Source organism: Poecilia mexicana, unplaced genomic scaffold (assembly GCF_051168715.1).
Source record: "Poecilia mexicana isolate PSO_F unplaced genomic scaffold, ASM5116871v1 scaffold_6, whole genome shotgun sequence".
Classification (NCBI taxonomy): Eukaryota; Metazoa; Chordata; class Actinopteri; order Cyprinodontiformes; family Poeciliidae; genus Poecilia; species Poecilia mexicana.
The window spans coordinates 17,108,058-17,133,170 of record NW_028263375.1 but is presented as its reverse complement, the minus strand read 5'-3'; the positions used below and the strand labels follow the sequence as shown (position 1 = coordinate 17,133,170).

The following is a 25,113-nucleotide window of genomic DNA, read 5'->3' as shown; positions in this document are numbered from 1 at the left end:
ACTCCTGTGCACCTGTGGATATAATTTGAAGGATGCAGAGCTGATCCATTATTCCACAACCATCATATAACTTTGTTATTCCTCTTGAAATTGAACCATCAGGCTGACTCTTTCTCTGGAACTGTGTCTGAGAGTTTTATTAGAAAAAAATGAAACTGAGTTCCCTCTTGTGGCTAGAGGAACACACTTTGTGGTCACCTTTGTTGAAAAAGAGGGAATACCTTTTCCTGCCCGTCTAATGGAGCTACCTCTGACCTCCACACAGATTAAGATTTTCACAGATTTGTTTCAGTACAGTTCAAGGCTCACTCACCTTTGATTTTCTGTGGTATGCAGTGATGACTGGAAAAGCAGCTGCCTCATAAAGGCTGGGGATTCTTGTCATGCTTTTTTCCCATATCCTCTTTTTCACAGAGAATTTGAAAGAAAAAATATACAGTCATAAAAAGTGAAAAAGGTTTTCCTTCCTGGTGGCTTTTTAGGGCTGAGAGTTTTGTGAAAATAGTGACCCTCAGGTCTGAACGAGAGCTGCTCGTTGAAAACATCTAACAACCGTGGTTACTTTAGTTATGTCATGATAAAGAACTCTTTGTTTTTAATCCCTCGTAAGATCAAACTCTTGTAATTACAGTGTTTGTTAAAGACATGGAGAAATGAAAGGAAAATTAAATCTGAGATGTTATCATCTGGTTTCAAACAGTCGCAGGCTGTGATGAGGACAAATTGCTTGTTATTTTAAAGATCTGACCATTAGCTCAGTCAAGCACTAAGTCAACTTTTCAAATATAATAAAACAAATACACCCTTTATCCCTGATCTCCTAATGAAGCCCTACTACTGCGGGATTATCTCTTTTTTTGTGTCACAATTTCGGGACTTTTAGAAGTGGCTGTTGAAACACACATATTCAACCATTCCATATAGTGCCTTGCTACTTTGTATATATGTAACTATTGTTATGTTTGTAATTAACAAGATGACATAGTTTAATTTCGGCATGAGAACCTCCATATGTCCTATTGATGTATCACTAACATTGGTTGTTTTTGTCTTGATAGAACAAAAAAAACAAAAAAACATGTGGACTTGCTCTTTGAGCATTTTAATTAGAAGAACACATACTTACAGTTGTGTTTTCTGCATAACTACTTGTTTTGACCTTTCTTTCACCCAACGCTGTGTGTACTTTTGATCGGTGGTCAAAAGTTGTCTGGAATGTGTGTGGGTTTGGACAGCCAACGTACGCAAATATAATCAGGATTATAACAAATAGGAATCTCAGTCAGAAACAGCTTCAATTTAAAATCTACTTTTTATCATGTACTGGTCAGTATTTCTAGGGCTAGCTCTTTTTTGTCTATCCTGTCTGGTTGTGTATGATTGTTGTCAGCTTGGTGAAGCCCAACATATTCTTGCTAGTTTTTGTTGATGGTAAACTTGCTCTGCTGTCATTTGCCTTGCTTACAACTGTGCTTCCTGCAATCAGTATTTATTCTCACTTGTTTAATAAGCTGATGCAGATAAAACTAAATATATAACTACTGTGTTACCTGTGGATAGAGTAATAAAATATCATAACACAAGTCATAACTGCATCATTTGGGCTTTTTTTTTAATTTGCTGAATCCACAGCACAACTTAAAAATACATAACTTAATTCCAGTGTGTTGTAATTTAAACCATCCCGGCGGAGTTGGAGCAATGCAATCAATGCATGAATGCTTGATTACGCATGCAGGATGATTTTTAACGTGGTTAAGAGCTATCTGATTGTATTCACTTGAATCACATTTAGGTGCCAAATGTAAATTGTGCAAACATGTATTTTATGCTTCAAATCAGATGTTGCCAAACAACCATAAGCCTTTAAGATTTTTTTCCCCCAGATTAAAAAGTGATTTTTACATCTGCGGCTATCTTTGGATCTTGATGAGTTCCCAAGGGAAATTTAAATGTCAAACAAAACCATTAGGACTATCTAATCAAAATCTTCTCCCTTTTATACAAATACAACAGTGTAGAAGGAAATTAGAAGGGTATTAGACACTTTTCCCCTTATTTAGCCCTTAAAGGCAAATACATTATTTAATAAGGATCAGTCCAATATGATTTGATTAGATTGTGTTCATTTTAGCTCTCTTTCATTGTTTTACTCTAAAATAGTCTGAAAAGTGGTTTCAGATGTGTTCATTCTGCCTGTTCTTTCCATATTTATTTGTAAGCTTGGCTCATTATATTCCTCAATACTTTGGAAAGTAGTGGCTTTTCTGGGGCTGTTTTTCCATCATCACAAAACCAAAACCTTGAATGATAACGTTTTTTCCATTTTATAGAATGATGAAGTTTTTTTTTCCATTTTATTTGTTATAGTTTATGCTCTCACTCGAAGCCTGTAGAGAAGTGTATTCCAGGTAGAGTTTAGCCTTGATTGGTGAGATAAAAAAAAAAACACAGGAAAATGTTTCAGACCTGAATGATTGTCAGCTTTCGCAGCGCAGAGAAGACAAAACAGGAAGGCCCCTGATGGTTTTTTATTAGCTGGAATCACTAACAGCACCACAGACTCTGTCTTATAAAACGTGCTAAATAAGCCCACTGGAGCTTGTTCTCCGATTGGTTGGCGAGTTGACAGGGCAAATCTTATGTTCTGTGGTTTAAATCCGCATGTGGCTAAATATCACACGGCAGCAAAAAAAACATAATTTAGTAAAAGTTTGAAGTGATACAAGATGTGGTCTTCCACTGTGGCTGGGGTTTTGCTTCTTCGAATCAATCACTTCATGGTGTTTTGTGTTGTTGCTGAAATCAAAGTCTGACTCTTGTGTGCACGATGCTTTTCGTTTGTTATTGTCTTGTAATTTATCCTACAGTTTAACGTACACTAAAATCACTCACACGATGCATCACACAAGTTCCTGCCGTATTTGCAGCTGTAAAAATAATGCCTTTATAGAAGATGATGAAGTTGCGCAGTGCTGATACATGCACAAATCATCAGATAAGGGGAATCAGTTTATATTGTGAATTAGTGTAATCTGCGTCAGTTAGCACAGTTTAAATCAAAGATCCTGAAGGAAATGGCGCCAATCAGTGGTTTCAGATAGAGGCGAGTTGTTTAATGTCTGCAGCAGCGACTCTCAAAGTTTCAACTCTGATCTACATCCGAACTGAGAAACAAGTCAGTCTGGATCAAGTCCACTTCTTATGGAGGAGACACGTGAAGTAGTATCTCTTTTTTAAATATTTACAACGATCACAGCAAAGGGCTTAGTTTATGAAGCAAGAAAATCACTCTTTTCTTATAAAGTTATAGACAATGTAACACTGATCAAATGTCATGTGACTTTTAATTTAATGTATTTAGAATTTTAATTTTGCAAAAAAAAAAGACTTTCCTTGATTTCAAATGAAAAATGTCATTTAAAACATGCATCTAATTGACAGGTGGAGTTTTAAGAGTTTTCCAGAATAACTTTAAATTGGTCTAACACATTTATGTTACTTTCTGCTGAGGTTCTGAAGAGGTAGATGTTAATTACATGATTACATATTCTGTTAGATAAAAGAACAAGTTTGTATTGTGAAAGAGTAAAAATTTTAAGTACTTTAAGACAGACAGTGCTATTTATTTAGATTTCATATTATCTTGGTGCATTTTTAACTTTATTTTAATTTTTATAACAGTTTCCAGTCAAAAGTACAGCAGCTTAATGACCTACCACTCTGTCATTTCTTTCACAGAGTGTTCTGTTACTTCTAAACTAATTCGGAAAAAAGGATTTGCTCTTCGCTTGTTGTTCTGAATCTTATCTAAAAATCTAATTTGAATGTTTGATCAACAACTTTGGGAACTCCTGCTATGCACAGATAAGCTAAAAATTAAACCCTGCATATGCAAAGAACGTCATAGTTTGTGGACCTGTGCCACAGCGCAGCTTTGTGCTAACAGCACAATAAGGAGGTATGGCACAGCAGGATGGGATCAAGGTGCCTCTTTGTCTCTGCTATCCTTTCATTTACTGTTCAGGGTAATTTAGAGTTAATGAGGGGTGTTGCAGGGCTCCCCTGCAAACTTAGAATAATTATTCACTACAATTTAAGGCGGAGGCATAAAATTTAGTTAGGAGAATATTTAATAGTGATTTATATTTTAGCTTTTCATAAATTTAAGTAAGCTAACTACAGTTTATTCAAAATCTTCCAGATTTAGCCAATAATAATAAAAAAAACAGTGCAACACTCTGGTTTTCCTTGGAATAATATTTTGACATCTTTTTTTTGAAACATTATTTGCATGATGTTCATACGTTTCAACTATTGTCTGACAGATTCGTTGGATCTCGGATAGCGAACTTTAAACCTTTGACCTCTGAACAACTGGTCACCTGCAAGACCATCATCTCCAAAAAGCAAGAAGACTTGAGTTATTTTAGTTAATTTAATCTGCAGTCATTTGTTGAAGTTAAACTCTGGGTATGTGTAAGAAAAATATTTGAATTGATAACAGGTAGCCGGCTGTCTCTCCTCATTTTTCAATCTAATTTCACCGGGAGTAGAGCCAAAACACACAGAAGGAACTTTCTGCCTCGCTGAACAGAAAATACATCTACATCTGAGTGTTACTTGGAAAATTTGTGTATTTTCAGTTAAATTTAAAAGGTCTGCAACTGTTAGAAAAGTTTATGGAGGGATAAAAAGTCACGCAGTTCATTTGCATCATCTGCTTGAAGGCAATGTTTACTTTCAGGGTGACTTTTCTTAGAGCCCAGATTTGTTGGATGACAGCGCTCTGGAAACATTTTTTATGATGCTCGGCAGCCAAAAACAGACAATAGATCAAAGGCTTTTTTTACAATCCAAACTCACCAGAGTATCATGAGTAGGTGGTGAAATCTAATGTTTAGATTGAAGAGGTCATGCTTGTTACTTCAGTGTGTAGCGGTCCTAGTTGGATGGAGGCCTCATTGATGGCTTTTATATAGTTCCGACAGATCCCCTTGGTTTTACAAGCCTGAGGGCCAAGACGGCAGTCGTCAACTCAAATCCCTTCTGACTTGATCTGGAGTTTAAAAGGCCTCACACTGTGCTAGGATTTAGAGGGAATTCACTTTTTAAAACTAATTACTGGTCTTTTATGCCTCTGCATGGGGTTTTATGGTACAATAATAATTGTGTGCAATTTTTCCATAAACAGAACTCTTGTCAATAACACAGCCTACCATGGCGGCGCTTGGCCCTAGTGGTACAAGTCCCCCCGATATGGAGCATATTAGTCCTCAATGCATCCATCCTTGGAGTCCATTTCCAACCTTGAGATCTGTGCTGCATGCCCCCCCTCCTCCTTGCTCTGCAAGAAAATCTAAAAACTTTCAACCTTCTTCAATTTGTCATTTATTCTGAACCTGGTTGGTCGGGGTATTAAGCTGTGCGTTACTGCATCTGCTAACAGGAGGTTTTCTTAGATTGCTGTGATATAACTTCGATCTATCAATCATTTCAATTCCCATAGCATGGCATCACAACTGAAAAGCACGAAGGAGCCCTTATTTACTGAACTTGAAAGTAAACGTATTTCCGTCCATCTGTCCATCCATTAATCCGTCCATGTTCAGGTCCAGTAAGGAAACAAGACTTACATCTCCGTAGGGATACTCCAGCTTATTTTGAGGGCTCTCAAGGCGTTGGCATGCCAAAAGTAATATATGGCACCTTCAGTGATTTTTCCATATGCCCTGACTTTTTTCAGATCTTCAAAACACATGTGGATTGGACATGTTGACCAGACGCCAGCAGCATTGTGGGTAAAGATATGCTGTTTTGCAGCTTGAGTGAAAACCCAAAGCCTACTGATAAAGCAGCGTATGGTATCAAACCTTCCTTAATCTGTGGCTTGACAATGGGTCATTGCTTGTTTCAGAAGCCCTCGTTGAGAAGTGTGGTCCCTTGATGGTCTGCCTCCCTGTTTCAAAATATTTGGACCACCAACCTGATCTGCAGCTGCAGAGGTGACAATTTGCATCAAATTCTCTATCCTTTTAAAAAGAACGCGAGAGTCTTTGCTTATTACAGAGCGATGCCAGATTCATATGTTTGAGGGAATTTCTTAAATGCTGTGACACCTTTTTTATATTTCTACTAACAAGCTACAATCTTTGTTGTTTTAAATAGTTATGTTTAGCACTTACTATAAATAAATAAAATACGGCTAAAAATCCTATTTCTTCTTTGGGTTTTTTTGTACCTGCGCTGATTCGCGAACTTCAATAACTCTCACTAAGTGAATTTGAATAAGTAGTTTCCTTTGTATTGTTGGAACGAAAGGAATGGCTAAACAACTAATGTCAACAGCTGCGATACCATGCTGAATTAGCCAAGCCAGATTCACTATGAAGATATGAAGACTGGTTTGTCACTGCGACAGATCACATGCCTGCATCACGCTCAGACAGACTGATTGCATTTAACAGCCCTTAAATCATCATAATTACAGCCTGGCATAGCGCACAGTAGCAAAGTTCTACAAGCAGCTTCCATTCTGCTGTAATTAGCCTCAGAGCAGCGAGTGAAAATGCTCAGGTTTTCTGCGTTTCTCACAGTACATACCTCGTACTGCTTCATCACAAAATCAGCCCGACATCGAGATAAGATCGTGTGGCTTCTGCCCCACCTTCTGTGCTTGATAACGTAACCACAGGCGGCGATGCTATCTGGTGGTTTTGTCAAGAAGACTCTTAACGTTGGCAGGAGTTAAGAGGATATGTGGCAAGCTGACAAGCAACATGTCTTGTCTCTTTCAGCCTAAAACACCTGCTCATAAGTTCTTTTCAACCCCTCTTAGGTTATACTCCTGTGCACTATCAAACATTTCTTTTTGTGCACACACCCACAAAATAGTTGCCGGAGACCTGGCTGATTACAGTGCATTGACTGCTTCCGAGGTAGTAGTTGTAGTTGTAGTCTTTGTCCTTCTTTGAGGCAGCGATTTTGCTGCAGTTGTGGGTGGGCTTGGGAGATTGTTATGCTTGGCAGATTGTAATTTTGGGTTAAGTGTGTGGTTAGTATTGGGGTGAGGATAACTTATGGCTGGAGCTGGGTTGACTAGGCGGAAATCAGCAGCAGCTTTGTTCCTTTCTGTCTACTGCAGATGAAAAACCCTCTGAGGTTTTCTCTTGTCAATCTTCTTGATTCAGTTTTGCTCTCCGTTTCCTTCATGGAGGACGGGAAGCAAGAAGGAAATAAAACAAATATTAGGAGATTCTAAGGGGCAGAGGAGGAGACGGTGAAGGGGAACCCGACTGGGCAGGAACTGGGGAGAGGCAGTGTTTGAAGTTAAACAAAACGGGTCCGTATCCTGAGGAAGTGCCTGCTGCCAAAGACAGGGATAAAGACGGGACTGTTTCTCGTAGCTATGATTACATGTGTTGTGTGTGCGCGTGTTTGTGTGTGTCTTTGTGAACGTTAGAGTGCTTCGGTTTGATAATACCACCATCCTTTGTGGGTAACCCCTCATTTCAGACAGCAGCCGTGCTCATTTTCACTTCTCCAGCCTGCCTTCAAAAGCTCACTCTGGCCTCTGCTCAGCCTTCCTTTTAGCCCCGGGGTAATAAATTAAGCCCCTGTAGAAATCCTCATTGTTTCTGCCCAGATAAGTATTTTTCTTTGCTCTCAGTTTTTATCTCAGGATTTATTTGGTGTTTAAAATAAGCACTTAATATATTTCAGATAAGACATTTAGGCCTTAACTATAACCTTACGTTGAATCATTTGAGCATGTAGGTGATGTGTATTTTTGTGTCAGGGCTTTAGGTTAAAGGTTAACTTAAGGGTAAAGTTATTGGTGGGGATACAGGTCGGATTAGGCATCTAGCTTGAAGTTAGAATTAAGGGATATGTGGGATGAGTAATGTGTGCGACCGCCCTCGCGGCTGCAAGTAGAAAAATGTGTGTTGTCTGCTTGCTAGATTGAGGTCAGGAAGTTCATGTTTTTTCCTCCTATATGCACCTTAACAAGATGAGCAGGTTCAAATCTAAAAGCATGCCTGTGGTTTGAGGTGTGTTTGCATGTGTGCATGCATTAAAACACTCTTGCTGAGACACTCCAGGGTATGCATTTATATTAGCCCTGCTTTCTCGACACCGAGGTGAGGAGGAACGCTGCTATCTTCACAAGACTCAGTCATCATAGAAGCTTGGGGCGCAATACTATCACAGATTGCACATCAGCGTGAGTGTGGTTGAATGTCGTGAACGCACTCCCACCTCAGTCTACCAGCGTCTAGACTCTCTAACAGCCCAACTGTGGAACAGCTAATTAGCATAGCTGATGATGCATTGGGAATAACACAGAAGAGCAGGGGTAAAATAAAATTGTGCAGAAACTATGCTAACAAACAGAAAACAAACAGAGCTGTGCTTAGGGAGAAAGCTCTAGAAAGCTCTGAGATTGTTTGGTAATGACAATAGACGGAAGATGCGCCGATTTTAGACAGTTAACTTATTCAAATTGAATTAGCCTAAATAAAATAAAATGAAAAATATATAGGAAGTGGGCATTTATGAATCTGCAGTGTAGGGTGTGCATGATTATTAAAGACTGCATTTTGAAATATTGCATTGCACAAACCTCCTTATTAAAGAAACTGGTCATCTCAACAGATGTCTTATTTGCTCATATAAAAACTTTGTTGCTCTTAACCTGTCAGGCCATTTTAAAGCATCTTTTGGAGGATTTGTAAAACACCAGCCTGACATGTAGATTACTGATTCTTGAAAAAAAAAACATACTTCAAAATATCTGCAAACTAAATACAAACTAGTAAAAAAAAAAAATCTAGATATGCAAATGCTGAACATAAAAGTTGGATAATTTGTTTCCTCAGTTTTGTGAAGTTTTATCACCCAGGCACATGCAGGAGGTAGGGAACCTGATGATTAACGAGGCATCAGTGCCTGCAACAATCTCAATGGTGGTAGGTGCATAGGCTGAACCTCTGAAGATAAGTTGTGTCTCTGGAAATCAAGCCCTCCTGAGAGAGGATGCCGTTTGAAGAGTGGTTCTGAAATGGTTTGTGGAGTTGTTGAAGCTAAGGTCCAGCAAGAGGCAGACAAAATCATGATGAAGTGACATCTTTTTTAATGAAAAAACCAGAATATAGGCATAAAAATCTGTTTGTAACAAGAGAGAGGATGAGGAGCTCACAACATGTGACATTTACTTTTCAGATGCTTTCGTATAATAAGCATCTTTCAGCAATTTTCTGCAGAAACACAACTTCAACTGGCTGTTGTTTTCAAAGAAGATATATAAAAAGATGTTGGTTTATCCCAACTGCCTTTCATTCAATTAAAAGCTGTTACATCATTTTCTTGGTTGGCATGTTTAAAATGGAGCACGTATTTATGGACACAGACATTTTCTTTGGCCCTTGACCACTGTAATGTTTGTGTGTGTGCGTGTGTGTTTTTATATCATGGTGAAGCCAAAACTCCGTCCAAAGCTAACTTTTGATACTTCCTGTAAACAAGGGAACTTAATTGCATTTCCCACAGGTACTAAAGCAGTTTTGAGGGAAAAGATGTTGCTTTAGGATCTGGTTAGACTGAGAGTATGGTTAGGTCAATGCCTCGTGTCAATAGTGTCCCTACAGAGATACGGAAACAAACATCTGTTTGTGTGCACGTTTTTGCTCAGGAAATAACTTTTCAATCTCTTATGCCCTCTGAGATTCATCTGTTATGCTGTTTGTCTGACAGACACAAGATTTCTGCCTGATTCCCTGGCTCTTATGAAGAGCTCAGCTGTTTAGAAGTGTAAAGCAATCACACACATCTGTCTAGCTGCAGGGTTGCCTTCCTCCATCCTGGGAAATGGTTAAGACAGAGATAGATGGACAGTGACACCGAGGGACTGACCAGTGGCAAACATACAAGACCAGTATTTTTGTTCTGGTTTGTGCCTGACCGGAGGACTTGTTCCGTCTGGTTTTAGCTCTGCATTTACGATTATGTGGGCTGTGTGTTTGTTTCTGCATAACAATAGAGACCCAGAGGACTTGAGTACGATACAGAAGTTAAACAAAGTGTCCAGAGACGGTCCTGGTTGTTCAACTTGAACTATTTCACTTGAACTTTTTATTTAATGATTTGTCTTTTCTGGAATAGCCCTAAAATGCAGCTAAAACCTTTTGAGAGTGAAAATGTGTGCTGTAAAATAGTTCATGCCAATTAGCCATAACTTTATGACCACCCGCCCTGTAAGCTTAGTTCTGATTTGTAGGTTAATTTCACGTTTGTAGCTTATTTCATCCCATAAAAGTGTGTTTCAATCCCATAAGGTTTGAAGTCCTCTACTATCTGAGGTAATTAGCTGATTCTTTAAAGGTAAATTTTGATAGAACTTAGCTTATTGTTTGTTCAGAGTTAAACTACCAGTCATATATCAATTTGGGTCTTCTCCCATTTTTGATTCAGAATTAGCTGTTGACAGATTGAATGATAAAGACTATATTTTGCAATATGCTAAATAGACCCTTTAATTTTAGCTAATTCAATACTTTTTGTAATTTTGATGTTTAAAGAATGTCATATTGTAGTCATTTTATGACTATTTACATGAATGCTTATGCTGCACTTTGAAGGGAAATCTATTGGCACATAGGCCACATAAAGATTTTTTTTTTTTACCAGCCACCACTAGAAGTAGGTATTAAATTGTACTATTGTGTTGGCTTTTTGGGTGAACTGACAACACTCTGTGGCGTAACTATTAAAACAGTATTCACTGCTTTAAAATGATTTGTGTTGAAGCATTTAAAATAACAACAACAACAAGTTGTGGCAAATAAGACATGAACAATTTGTAAGTAAATATTGCCAAATTTTTACTTGGCAATGAAAATTGCACTAATAAAAATTTGGGGAATTTTTATTAGTGCACCTAACACAATTAGTAGGTGTTAAGTGCTTTTTTTGGCATTACGGCTACAGTAAATTGAGATTGGCAGAAAGCCACAATTTGGCTAAGAAATTGAAAGAGTAGTCCCCTTTCAATCAAAAAATTGTGTGTAATGCCTCCTCCTGCCACACATTGTTGTTCCCTGTGCAATCCCAAGTTGCCTACAGATCCACCAGATTCAGTGCGGCTGGGTGAATGCAACTCGAGTCAAAAGTGCTTTGAGTGATTGTTGTAACCAGAGAAGCCTTGCATAACTTCAGTCTATTTATCATGCTTAAAGTTAAGCCCCAAATTATTCATACGCCCTTTTAGACTTGTAATTTTTTTCATTTAATGAGTTTGTTTCTGATTGGACATAAGGTGAGCATTTAAAAAATATATATATTTGTTATTATTTATTATAGCTTAAAATGGCATTTTGAAAATTATTTCATCAACAATCAGAGAAAAAAAAATCTTAATTTGCATTTAATATTAATGCTAATACTTTTTTTTTTTTTTTTTTTTTTTGCACTTCCCCACTGGTGTCTTAATAACTTGTGCTTGGTGATGAGCTGAAGTCATGGTAGTAGGGAGATCTTTTTCTCAGTCACCCTAATGTTTAGTTCATCTTCAGCTCCTCCACAGATTCTCTATCATATTCAAATTTGGATATTAGCTGCACTATTCCATCATTTTAAACCTATGTATCTTTTATGGGAAAACTTGAGTTTAGCTATTGGTCAAACCTGTATTTAACTCTCTTTATTGTAGATTATTTTAAACACAGTTGCTGTTTCTTCAGAACAAGAGAAAAAATGTTTCACTCCAATAATGTCTCCGATACTTGTGATCGTTGCACAATGTGATAACGCAGAAAATTGTTGAGTTCCATAATAATAAGTAGTATTACTAAACATGCATGTCAATGCAGTACTAACATTACTTAATTCATTTGGAAACACACAATCTTTGGAAACCTTCAGGAGAGCCCATGCCAGTAACTGTTACATCAGAAGACGAGTGGAAGCGTCACGGACTACTTAAAGTTGCTAAAAAGCATTAAAACAGAAAAATAAATAACCAGAGCTGCTGGAAGTATTTAGTTATATAACTGGTTTTTGTCTGGACAATTATCAGAAACACAGAAAAACACTAAATGTTCTTTGCAGACATGCAGGGACATCAAACTGTCTGAACTGAGGGTACTGTGTGATGAACATATCCAAAGAGAGCACTGAAACAAATTGAAGATGGCATGCAAAGGAGGCTGCAGGTTTGTATGGGGTACTAATTAAATTTAAAGGTAATGGTGAAGGCCAGGCAGATTGGAAGCGCTGCAGGGCATTACCAAATGCTTTTATCCAGACAGTTGTGAGTCACTGGTGGTTGATCTAATGGTTGATATTAACCACTCCTTGTGACTCAGACAGTTTTTGTTAATAGTTTCAGTCGATTTGCTGGCAAAGGCTGTTTAATTTGCGGTTCTTTCTTTCTTTTGATTTGTTCCCTTATGCTGTTTTGTGTGATTCAGCATGGTTATGTTTCTAACCAATAGACATTTGGTTTTGATCTTGCAATTTACTGTGATTTTTATTTTTATTTTTTCTGTTTTCTGCTGTGGAAGAGAGAACAAAACTGGCTGGACGAAGATGAATCAGGGGGCATCTGGTTTGGTTGTTTATTTACAAGCTAAGGAAGTGACAAAACATCATTCTTTCATCTGTTGGCTTTACTGGTTTATTTGTTCAATCAATACTTTAATCCCTCCCTCTCTCCCTCCATCTATGCACGGTTGTTTTCTTTGTTCCATTTCAGCTTTACTTTTTTTATGAGTCACTGATAGCTAAACAAACAAAAACCGAGATAATGCGCCACACAGCTGTTTTCTTTTAATTATTGATTTGCTGACAAAAATGAGTTAAAGTCTGGAAATATCTTCCAGGTTAATCAAGCTGAAGAACTGTCTGTGACAAGTCGTATTAATGTGGTAAAGGTGGAATTCTCAGTGGGTGGCTCGTGTTTCTGAGTCACAGAGTAAAATCTGATTTTCTTCAGGACAATTTTCTGTTTGTTTTTCATTAAAGGAAAAAGTATGAAGAGATTGAAATCCCTGCAGCAATGCACAATAAGTCATCATTAATCCAGACTAGTCAGTCTGGGTGAGTCAGATGAGTCCCTCGTATATTCTTAGGCTAAGACAGTAGCAACTCAAAACTTTTTTTAAACAGTAAGCATTGGTTACTTGTCATCTTCATCAGCTTATTCCTTTTCAAACTAATTTTTAACATTTTTTCTGCAAATATGCAACAATATTGCTTATATTTTAGCTTATATTGTCACTGGCTTTGCTTGCCTATGGTGCCTCTGCCGCTTCTCTTTTAACTGTCACTAACTTCTCTTGTCTCTCCTCTGACCACTGGAGTACCTGCGAGGCTACTTCTTCTACTGAGTTGAACAGGCAGCCTGTCGATTAGTTTGATCACTTCTGCCATCTAGTGACTGGAGGCTTATCGTTTCTATAAATAGACTACTAAAAAGTCTTCCTCCCTCCACAGTTGCCTAGTAATTCTCAAATAGCGCGGCACGCCTTCTCATGTGAGATGTTGGATGTTTTGATACCTGCAGTTTAAACTAACAGCGAAACATCTTGTAGCTCTTGTAGCTCAGTTCCAACATCCACAAACTTTCAAGCTTTCTTTTAGTTGGTTCCACAATTACAGACCCAGGAGATACAACACATGGATGCTATAATAAGGAGAAGCCAGGACACAAGGTCAGATGGGAGAGTTAACATCAACAATTTTGAATTTTTTCTTCCAGTTCCGACTGGCGTTCATATCCGCAGGCGTCTGACATTTTATATTACTGCAAACAATTTTTACCAGAATTATGTAAATTGAAGGGCGCACATAGTAATTGTGCACATTTTTCCCATGTATTTATTGTTTTTACTTAAGGGGATGACACACAGCTGACAAATGTTACTCTTAATATTCAGCCTGTCACCATTCCAAATATACAAGCCCATCTCTGCTATTAGTTGCCCCATAGTTGCCACGTAGTCTTTGTGAGACAAACTTTCTCTCCGTGATTTGGACCAAACGTAGAGAAAAATAATCTTACTATAGCTCTTACCTCAATTGTGTAGTCATAAACAATACCTATAGTTACCTCGATAGGCTGGCTGTTGTCTCTGCTTGAGCCATTACTCATGGCCGTGGCATAAACTATGTGCCAAAAGCAAACGTCTCAGTTTGAGATGTTCCTGTTAAGAATGCAGATTTTGACAAGAACATTTTGTGATTACCATTATAGATTAAAAAAAATATCATTTTCCAAATGCTACATCGTCATTCATATGTGGTGGTGCAATCTTGATTTAGGAAGCTTGAATCAAAAGCTTTACAAAAATGTGTTTTGAAATCACCTACCTGCTTTAAAAACTATAATAGGCTTATTCTGATTTATTAAGTGTTTTTAAGCTCTCATAAAAAAAAACACTAAATGCAAAATAATTTATTAAGCTAAAGTATGAGTTAAAATTTACGACAAATTAAGAGCCAAAAATGTAAGAATACTTTATGCCAGGTTTTGTTAGTCTCTGTGACATTTTCGTTTCAAAACAGCAGTTTCGAAGCTGGATAAGGCAGCACTAGAGAGGACTTTGGAAAAATCTGAGTTGTCAAGAGAAAAGCAAATATACCTCTTTAATTTAAGTGCAGCTGACTGACATGGAGTTTTTAGGTCACAAGTTCAGAAGTAGGTTGCAAGCCAATATTGTTAGCACCCTTATTCCTAAGGCCATGATATATCCAGAAACAGACACAGATGTGCACACACACATGCGGTTCTGTTTATACTGTGGTGTGTGTCTGCATAGTGGAGCCATAAATTCTTGGCTGCACACGGACATCTGCACAGACCCTAACTAACATGAGGAGATGATAAAATTTGGTTTAATTTTAGTTTTACCCGTGTCTCAAGTGGTTATTTCAGTTGCTTTACCTACTGTAATCAAAGCTTAGCTCTTGATCTGATTTGATTTGCACTGCCAAGTCTTTGTTCTGCAGTTCAAGTCAGGCGTCACTTTTATTGAGGTCTGTTTGATTAAGAGCGGAGGAGAATTTTGACCTTAGTTCCTTGCGATAAGATTGCCTTTAGCTTGGACAGACTTTATATGAAGCATAAATTTGATGTGTGGGTCTGATTAAAAAAAAAAATCAAAGAAGATAATACAAATAGCCACTACACTTGCATTCCTAAAAGCAACCAGAGTGGAGCTAAATATATGTTTGCAAAGAAGTCAAACAACATAAAAACCAAAACAAACAAACACAGATGCCAGTAACTATAAAGTCAAGCAGCAACCTATTCACCATTAAGAGATGGCACAGCTCAGTCTATGATGCAAGCATTGTTCTGCATGCCTGCCTTCCTTCCTGCCTGCTTGCCTGTAGACATTAAAACATTTTTTTTTAATCCATAGCATTTTAAAATCTTGGTCAAATAATATTATGCCTTATTCCAATTAAGTGTTCTAGTTATATGTCAAGATGTTTGCTTCATTGAGATTTTGTCAAATCATACCATTGTGGCTGAAACACATGATACTGGCACATCAGTATCATAATTTATCCGTGTCACATTTGATGCTGTTTTATTATTGAAAGTGACTGTATTCTGTTCGCAGATACATAAATCTAGTGCAGTGGAAAATCTGCAAAGAAGAGTAATAAGACTCTCCTGAATAGTGGGATAACTGATCCAAAGCCTTTTCCTGCATTGGATCAGCTGTTTGTAAATGTGTGCAGCTGCTAAACAGCCTGTGTTTTTTTTTTTTTTTTTTTTTTTTTGTTTTGTTTTTTCAGCCAGAGTTCCACATTTCTATACCGAACTGAGAGAGACCTTTGAGAGTTCCCCAGCTCTAACTTTGACTGTTTAGATTCAGAGTAACACTGTTTGGCCTTCATAATGCAATCAAACCCCAGTAGGACTTTCCCCTGCTGAATCCATTCAGATATGTTTACCTTCACACCCAAGCATGCTCGGGTGGTCCCAATGCACACAGGTAGTGGGCATAAATTGCAAGTGGGCAGCTGTGTGTATACTCAGATGTTAAAGATAGAAAGAAACACACATGTGCACACACTCAAGTAAAGAAATGCAATTTCAAATTGACATGATAAACACTGTACATGTGCTAAAACGTATAGCACAAATCCAAATTATGACTTTTTATCGTTCTTCAAATCAAAGATGGTTATAATTCACAAGGAACTTTAGGAATGCGATACAATATGTGATACAGATGTTGAATATTTCCATCTGACCATGTACAGAACCATTTTTTATGTCTTCCAGAAAGTCAGTGTTTGGATAATATTTCTGGTAATGTTTTTTGGGGGGGTCTAATTCAAATGATAAATCATGTTATTTTGTAAATCACTTTGCTGACCATTTGAATATTACACTTTTTTACAGGATAAGTAATTCAGTGACTTAATTTAGATTCATGTTTTATTATCTTCAAATGAACACTATATTAATTGGTTTTGAATAATTTCAGAACAAAATTAGTGTCTCCAATATTTCCTCGATGTTTCTGTGTCATTTCAAAGAGATGTCCAGCTGGAAAAATCTAAATAAAAGAAATCAGAAAATATCAAACTAACATCTTGTTCCATTAATTCAGAAATTTTACATTGTCATTCATTAACTACTCTTTGTCTTGTTCATTATGTTATAATTTCAACCTTAAATTTGACCAGTTTTACTATTTAGAAATTAGAACAAGGGTTTTAAATGTGTTACAGTTCAACCATTAAGGCACGAGGACAAAGGCATTAAAAAATTATTTATTTTTCCAAAAATTCTTCACAAAAGATGTGGATTTAGAAAAGGGTTTCCGAATCGTATGGAAAATTCTCCAGTTTAAAATAAAATATAATAATAATAATAATATAGAAAACCCTCCATACCCTAAATAGAGTGATGTAGAAACAGAGGTTACCTTAATCATGATAGAGAAAAATCACTTTGTTTGACTCATTCAGTAATTCATTCTTATCAGCTTTTAATCTTTTTCTATGTTTTTTGCTTGGACCATAAGCGCTTCTTTATATACCTAATATGACAAAAACACAACATTTGATCTATTTCCAATATAATGTAATAACCAGACTTTAGACATTTTTGTTATTGTAAATTAATTAAGAAACATTAAACACTTAAAAGATTGTGTGGTAATTTTGATGTAGGAAAAGCAAGCTAGCAGAAGTTTTGAATCCTACCTACATCGAGGCAGGATTAAACTGGGCATAAACTTGTCATATTTGGCTAATTTTGAGCCAATTTCTTGTTAATTTGACAGTTTTTGGGATTGGACCTAGTTAATCATTTGTAATGCATCATAGAGGAGGTAAAGAAAAGCGATTCACACCTCATGACCAGCCCCCAATCAGCAATTGTAGCAAATGTCAGTGTTGCAATAAAACTGTTGTCTGACTGCCAAGGGGATCTCCAACATATTTTGCTACTATGGTTGACTTAATATTGCTTTTGGAAATTGTTTTGGGTTTATTTCAAAAGACGGCAAACAATTGGCAAAGAGGTGAGATGAAAAGTTAAAAGGGGGAGAGGGATATAAGAATAGAGGAGAGGAAGAATGATAAGAGAATATACAAGAAAACACATTAAAATTCTTCTATCTAAAGAAAGAGAGAAAAAACAAAACAAAGGACCGAGAAACCACAGCAACAATAACAACAATGTTACTAAAACCCACAAGGTACTAATTAATGCAACATGTGTTTAATGGAAACCACCGGCCAAGATATCATGCATCTGTAAACACCTGATTAGGACTTGACTTGGAAAAAATGACTTGCGAATGTTTCTGTCCCAAACGCAAGTACATTCTGTATTGGTTTCAGAGAAAGAAAATAAAGGTGGCCCAGTTGAGAATCCATGTAAAAAAATTAACGTCAAAAAGTGTAGAAGATGATTTACAGACAAATGAGAAAGTATTATACATGAAGTCGTCATTGCCAGCAAAGGCTTTTCTACTAGGTTTTAATGAATGTCAGTAATGTGTTCAGTTTCTATTTCACAATTGCTTTGGTGTCTTTGAGTGACTGGATTAACATCTGGATTAATATCTGTTGGGAATCTAATGTCATTACCCTCATCAGAAATATATTTCCTCTGAAAAATATTTACATTAACTTATTTTTATTATTTCAGGCTTTACTTAAACCATCTTTTCTAAGGTGAAATAATTTGTTTGTCATGCTCCATTTCACAGTCCTTGTAGCACATTCATACAGTTTCGGATAAACCATCTGGAGTGTTTGTGAGGAGATAATGAGAAGTTGGTTCGTAAATTGCTGTATGAAAATTTGCATGAGCCACTGATAAGTTTCTGAAAAGTGTTTCTAAAATTGCTCCCTCTGTGGTGAGTCTGGTAAAGGTCTCCTCATTGGTATTTGGGTTTTAGAAAGTTTCACAGTGTCTAATGATATATAGGTTATAGGTGATTGGGTAAAAGTAGTAGTTGTTTAACTTAAAGCAGTATGGCTGGCTTGTGCAGGATTTCTGTGTTCACTTAGCCTCACCAGTGAAATTGGATTTATGTTCTTTATGAAACACACGTTTACATAGATATATATTCACATGGCTGGAAAAGCATAAGCTGTGTTTTAAATTTTCAGACGCAACACAATTCAATGCATTAGTCATGGTCTCTCTTTTCTCGCCGCCTTTGTTCTTGAAGTCTCGCTCCGGTGTTTGCTTCGGCTTTGTTCATGTTGATGCCACATGTGCACTGGCGAGGCTTTCAACCGGTACAGGATTAAGCGCGTCTGGCTGGATTCATCTGAAAACGCAGCATGCTGCAGGGACATCTGAGTGTTTCTGTTCTTCGCTCAAAACTTGTTTTGTATCCAAAATGTTCACACACAATTTATCGCATCTAAATTTTTATTATTCTTTTTTATTTTCATGCTGGGGTTCACTGCAAATGAACATCTAGACTTTAGATGTTCGTAATGTGTGGTCCTATCGACATAGGAACAAAGTTCGGTACTGAAGAATTATCATAGGAAAAATTGGATTCATAACACCAGACACAAGACATTAGGCAGAGATTTAAAATCAGACAAGATGACAATGGATGATGGTGGAATTTGTGTCTGCTGACCTATTTCTGTGTTTATTTAGTCATATGTTTGTGATCATTCCTGTGGAAGGTCCAATCATTGGAAGCAGTTTTTTATTTAAAATGTCCCGGTATTTCAAAGACACAGTGATGCCATGCAGTTGAGCTATGCTCCAGGGCTCTTGAACAACAAACAAACCCACAGCGTCACAGATAATATGTTCAACAGCCAGACTGTGGAAAGTGTTGATACCTAGAAATATATGCGTACAGTTAGTGACAGTAAACTGACCTTTGAGACAAGCAATGAGGGAAAACCTGTATATATATAAGTATTGTGAACACTTGTCTTTTTTTTATTTATAGTTAGATCAGATTTGGGTCAAATTTCCGGACAAGAAAGCTGGCTCACCACACTGTAACCAAATCTACCTAATGGTATAAATAAAGTTGATTCCTTGATTGATCTTCAACAGTTCTCTTCACTAGACTTGGAATGCTGCTGCTCATGTATACAGTTTGTTTTACACCAAACCCACAGGGAGATTTTGTTTCCAGAAAGTTTTGTCTTGGTTTCGTAACTAAGGATGTGGTTCCAGTTAATGTTCTGGTAGTTTTTACCAAACGTTACACATGTTTTTGTGACAGTAGGACAAAAATGTTTTGTTTTGTTTTTTTGTTGTTTTTTTTACTGGCATGCCTCCAAACAGCTGGTTGGCATACATATGGTTTCTAAAGGTTGCTCGGAGACCTGTTTTTTTTTTTTTTTTTTGGTGGTGGTGTTTTTCCACCAAACAGGTAGTGCAAAACATGCGCTAGTCCTTGGTTAGCTCCAGCTCTTTGTGTTTCCACCACAGCAACCACTGGCCGTAGTACCAATAAACTGGTGAAATGTCAGCATCACCTCATTCATTGTCCAGAGAAAATAATGTTTTTTGGACAAACTCCAGCAGAACAATGTAGAATTAACAATGTTTCATGTTAAAATTCCAAAGGTAAATTCCCTTCATGTCTTACTAGTTTAACTGAGATTCAACATTAATCCAAAGTAAGATTATAAGAAGAATAACATTCTCTCCGATTTTTGTCTTTCTGCTGTTCATTTTGTGATTATTTGTCATGATGCTAGCATTGGTCAATGTGTTACAAAGACTTACAGCCGATGTGTCTGACATTTAGTCTTACATTATCTTTGGAGTGTTAGGAAATGTTGCTTCAAACGTCTGGTGAACCTCCCGCTTTCCAACACTGCTGGTACTGATCAGATTAGCCCATTAATAAACATTCTCAGTCATGCATGTTGTTGTTATCACCGTTAATAAATTGTACCACGATGGATACTGAGAGAAGTAATGTGATTTGTATGGTTACACTTACTCCCTTGAGGCGATCCTTCACAAAAAATATCTACAATACATAGTAAGAACCTTGCTGGATGAGGTATTTACGATGTAGTGCGTTGACTCTTATTTGGCTCTTTTATTGTGGGAAATCAAACAGGTTCCTTAAAAAAAGACTTATTCTACTACCAACTCTGGATAAGCAGTAGAAAAACCTTGTAAGTGATGCAAAGAAGGGTTGTTCTTTTCTTTTTACCTCCCTTACTAAATGTGGGTCTTGATGTCTGGTCTGTCACAATGGTTTTAAAAACCATTCATAACTTCAGTTTTAGACTAGATGAGGCAAGTCGCTAATTTCTTGTAGCCATTTATTGACTTAAGAGGATTAACACATATTTCTTACTTGAATAATATGTTGTTTTTTTTTTTGCCACATTCATGGTTGGTTTAGCAAATTTGGCCTATGAGGAATGCCATTTTTAGTTACATAACAGATTACTTTCCTTACCACCTTCATTGTGTGAATATGTGTATGAATGGGTGAATGACTGAATGTAGTGTGAAGCACTTTGATAAGGTGCTATACAAGCACAGGCCATTTACCAGTTACCATTTGCAACATATCATTAGTTGGGTAGTAGTGGACCTTCTCTATGATAATTTAATCCAAGTTTAGGTTGTGGGTGAACAATCCAATGTACAATGAATTCTGCTTCACAAAGTCAACATTACTAATCATTTCTGTTATTCACTGTTATTAATTCGTTTAAGGTTCTTAGGTAATAGCTGCACCATGTTCAGCTAGGAAAAGCTACTTTTTTATTTTAATTGCCCTACTTAATTTTTGTTAGTCAGTCACTAAAAGACAATATTTATCACTTGAGCTCTATTTGGTGAAGTAAAACTGGCCACAGGATTCTGATCTGTGCATGTTAAGGAAACAATATAATTAAAAATAGGAACTGAAGGGATGTAGTTATAATATTAATGTGCAACAAAATAAAACTTCTATGATTTCATTTGTGATTCTGCATGCAATCCTTTGTCAAAGAACTCAGAGAAAGCACTCTCCCTCTAAGCATCCCAGTAATTTTTTCCAGGTGGCCAAAGAAGGTTTGTAGTGGTAAACTTCATAGTTTTGGAAGGAATAAACAGTAAACATTTTGATTGAAACAAATAAAACTGTAATAAAAGCACAGCAAAGGAAGTTTTAATTATCTACTCTTTATTTTACACATCCGATCGAGAGTGGAAAGTTGCTTTAACATCAATGGGAATTGCAGAAAAAAAATAATGTGGTCAATAAGTGACTTCAGAAATAGCCAAAAATATTTTCCAGAAACCACACTTTGTAACATTTGTGTTTACCAGTGCTGTCTTGTGTTTATAGGTGGTATTTTGTGTCTCAGAAAGGCTGGCAACACATGCTCCCTTGAAGGAACGGTGCAGCACATACCTGGGTCTTGTAAGTATCTACGTGTTTAACGCCTCGAATCCTTCTTTATAGGAGTGCAAACAACCGTCTCCTGTATGCTTTCCACATGGTTTCCACATGGGTTTTAATTTTGCCTATACTTAGAATATGGCATTTTCCCTGCGTGTCATGTAAAACTTTCTCCCCTTGCTAAATTTTTTTGTTTGCATCCTTCGTCTACCTCTCCCACAAGTTAACGCCCATCTCTGACCACAGCCAATAGCGGATAATGCATGGTTGATGCTTAACCCTTCCCTTCGAGATGTAAATCTTGTTTTTCTCTGCTGACAACCACGTTCACAGGAAAAGACAACAGCCTTTTAAATGACACGCTTGTAGACTTCCGATTACAGCCCTGTCACTTACTCCTACAGTGTGTAAACACATGATGGACCGACATCCACAGTGAAGGAGACAGAGGGAGAGGTTTGCTGAGGTGCGTGGGCTGCTTTTTGTTTGCCTGCAGACATAAGACCGTTGGTTAGAGGGCCTAACATGAAACGGTTAAACTGACATGATGCCTTCAGTTAAGTTGTCTCACAGGGACTGAGGAGCTATTAATCATTTTACGTTCCTCTAAAATAGTTGCCGAAACACCTCGGTGAATGCAGCTTCACGTGATACGCATCTGAATTCTGTCCCTCCAGACTATTATGATATCGGTTTCAGTGATCCATCGCGTCTCGTGATGCTGTGGCCTGTAAGAAGACAGCCCCACAACTTGGCTTTGTCTTGGCCTCCAGACCAAAAGTGTGATAATTTTAGAGTCGAGTCTCTCACATGGTCTGGAGCAGGGACGGCATTTGGAAATAAACTTGGAATTTAGCTTAATTGCAGTTTACAGATTTAGGAGGGGCAGCGTTCTCTTCTTTATTTTCTTGCATAAATAGAGAGTGACTGGAGGCCAAAGACATGAGGTTTCAAAGCCACAAAAAGAGGTTAAAAAACGTCAGAGGCAGTGTGGACACTTTTGAGCTCGGTTCTTTAGTTCTCTCAGAGGCTTATCCACAACAGTTTTTTCCCACTCACCAAGTGAGTGGCCTTCGGGTTTTTATGTCTCTGTTGCAGGTTTTAATTGCTTTTCATTTGCAGCCATGATGCAACATTTGCATTTCAGTTTTAAACTAATGCATCTAGCCTTTGTCCCTGTACCACTGGAAGCATAATTGATCAGTAGGGAATATAAATAGTATAAATTGAGCCACTAAGTAGACGTAAACAAACAGCCAGTGACAGGTTTGCTTAAATATCTTCCCATATTGTACAACCCAAAGAGGTTAGAGAAAAGGTTACGTCACACAATCAAATGACAAAGATGTGCTGCAGCTACCTTCAGCCTAAAAAAAAACTGATTGAGGGCAAAGTTTGTAGACATTTATTGATCATGTCTTGAGGGGGACAAAAATTCTGTGGCACTTTGTAATCATTTAGTTTAAAAACAAACTGTTGTCACTGTGTCACGTCATGGTAATAATTTCTGCCGAGCTTAATAAGCAGTGAGCTTGTTTGTTATTGTAAACATCAATGAAAAGACAAGCATCAACTTAATTCAGCTGCGTTTATTTACACAGTGCAACATTATATTAGATGCTTTCTCAAGCTATTTTACAAACAGGCCCAGTTCATTTGCAGTTATGCATCATGTAAGTCCAGGTTCAGTTCAAGTCATTTCCTTATTTCATCATTACATACAGTGTAACGATGACATTGCAGTGACTGCCACACAAAGTCAATTTGTACAATTTCTCTATTAAGGGAAGCCAAACAAATAATAATGATTCTCACAGTCTCTCACCCCGATCAACATGCTTGATCCTCTCCACTGTTGCAGCAGTGGAGATGAAGCTGTCATGCTTTTTACATAAAGAAACTTGCAACAGAACCAGACTAAAACTCAGTGAGTTTTTCCTTACTTATTTTCAACAAATAGGACATTTTAATCTCCCCCATTTTGATGTGCAAACACGTTAGAAAAAGTGTTAGATGAGTTAAGATTTTCAGTCTGCAAAAATTAACTTGGTTCAATGACATGTCACAGTCGTGGTTATCATAGGATTCTTTTTTTCACATATTTATTTTCAAACTGGCTCAACAAATAAGATCTGACATGTTCACCATGATCATGAATATCCTGTTAGAAGCTGACTGAAAGCTTAACATAGGGGTCAATGAATAAACATACAGCAGTTATTGTGACTTGGTACAAGTCCAATTGGTGTCTGTCCCTCATCCTGATCAGCCTGCGCCTCCTAGAGAAATCTTGATTAGTGATTCACTTCTCTGGTCAATACTGAATGTAATATGGAAACAGTAAAAGTAATTTCAAATGTCAAATTGCCCTATTCATGGATCTTTATGCACATGTGACATATATGGAGATATATGTGGCCTATTTTTAAGCTTTTTCACTCATCACTGAAGGCATCAACTTCAGCTTCTATTTTCCACTTGATTGAGAGTGAGAGAAATTGTTCAAGAACATCTCATTTCTGGGTACTTATCTGAAGTATTAAAATGACTGTTTTTTACCAATAAGGAACAGAGTTAATCCCTCTTAAATTGATTAACCTTGATGAACCTTCAAGTTAAATTTTTTTGACCTGGTGCAGTCACTAAAAGGATGCCATCACAAGTTCAGTATTTAATCATTTTTTCATTAAATACGTTTTATTACATCCTTTTGATGTTGATGCTGGTCTGTCTGTATTGGACAGGCTGGGAGTTCGGTACAATTTGTAGCCAAATAGAGAGATCCAGAATTTGTAAATGTTTGCATTTCATGTCTTCTTTATATTTATATAATGGAGATTTACTCAGAAAACAAAGCAGAAGATGCAGTTAAAAGTAGATTTTCTGAAGGAATGAAAACCTTTAAAACATCATATACAGTTTTTTTTTTCCCTTTTTTACTCATGCCAGCTGGGGCTGTACAATATAATGAATATATTCTCAATGTATTATCAGTGTGGTCAATATCAAGGTCACTTTTAGGTTGCAAACATTCTTGGCTGATGTATTCTAAGTGTTATGAACTTTCATTTTTCATGTTAATGTAAAGTTGGACAGAGTCACATGGGAGCTGAGGCTTTCATTGGAAATAAATGACATTGGCCAAAATGCTAACGGTCACATAGTCGTGGAAGCACAGATGAAAAAATACAGCCCCAAAGAAAATAGGCATATCACAACTGATATCATCATCATCACA

General features: G+C 37.1%; 1 long non-coding RNA gene across 1 annotated transcript in view; it reads left to right on the top strand.

The window, feature by feature from the left end:
- Positions 1–22,029, top strand: part of LOC106905891 (uncharacterized) — a 123,047-nt gene extending 101,018 nt beyond the window's left edge. The window contains exon 4 of the long non-coding RNA XR_015763052.1: positions 21,822–22,029. This is a non-coding gene — a long non-coding RNA (uncharacterized LOC106905891). The remainder of the gene's footprint in view (positions 1–21,821) is intronic.
- The last annotated feature ends 3,084 nt before the right edge of the window (positions 22,030–25,113 follow it).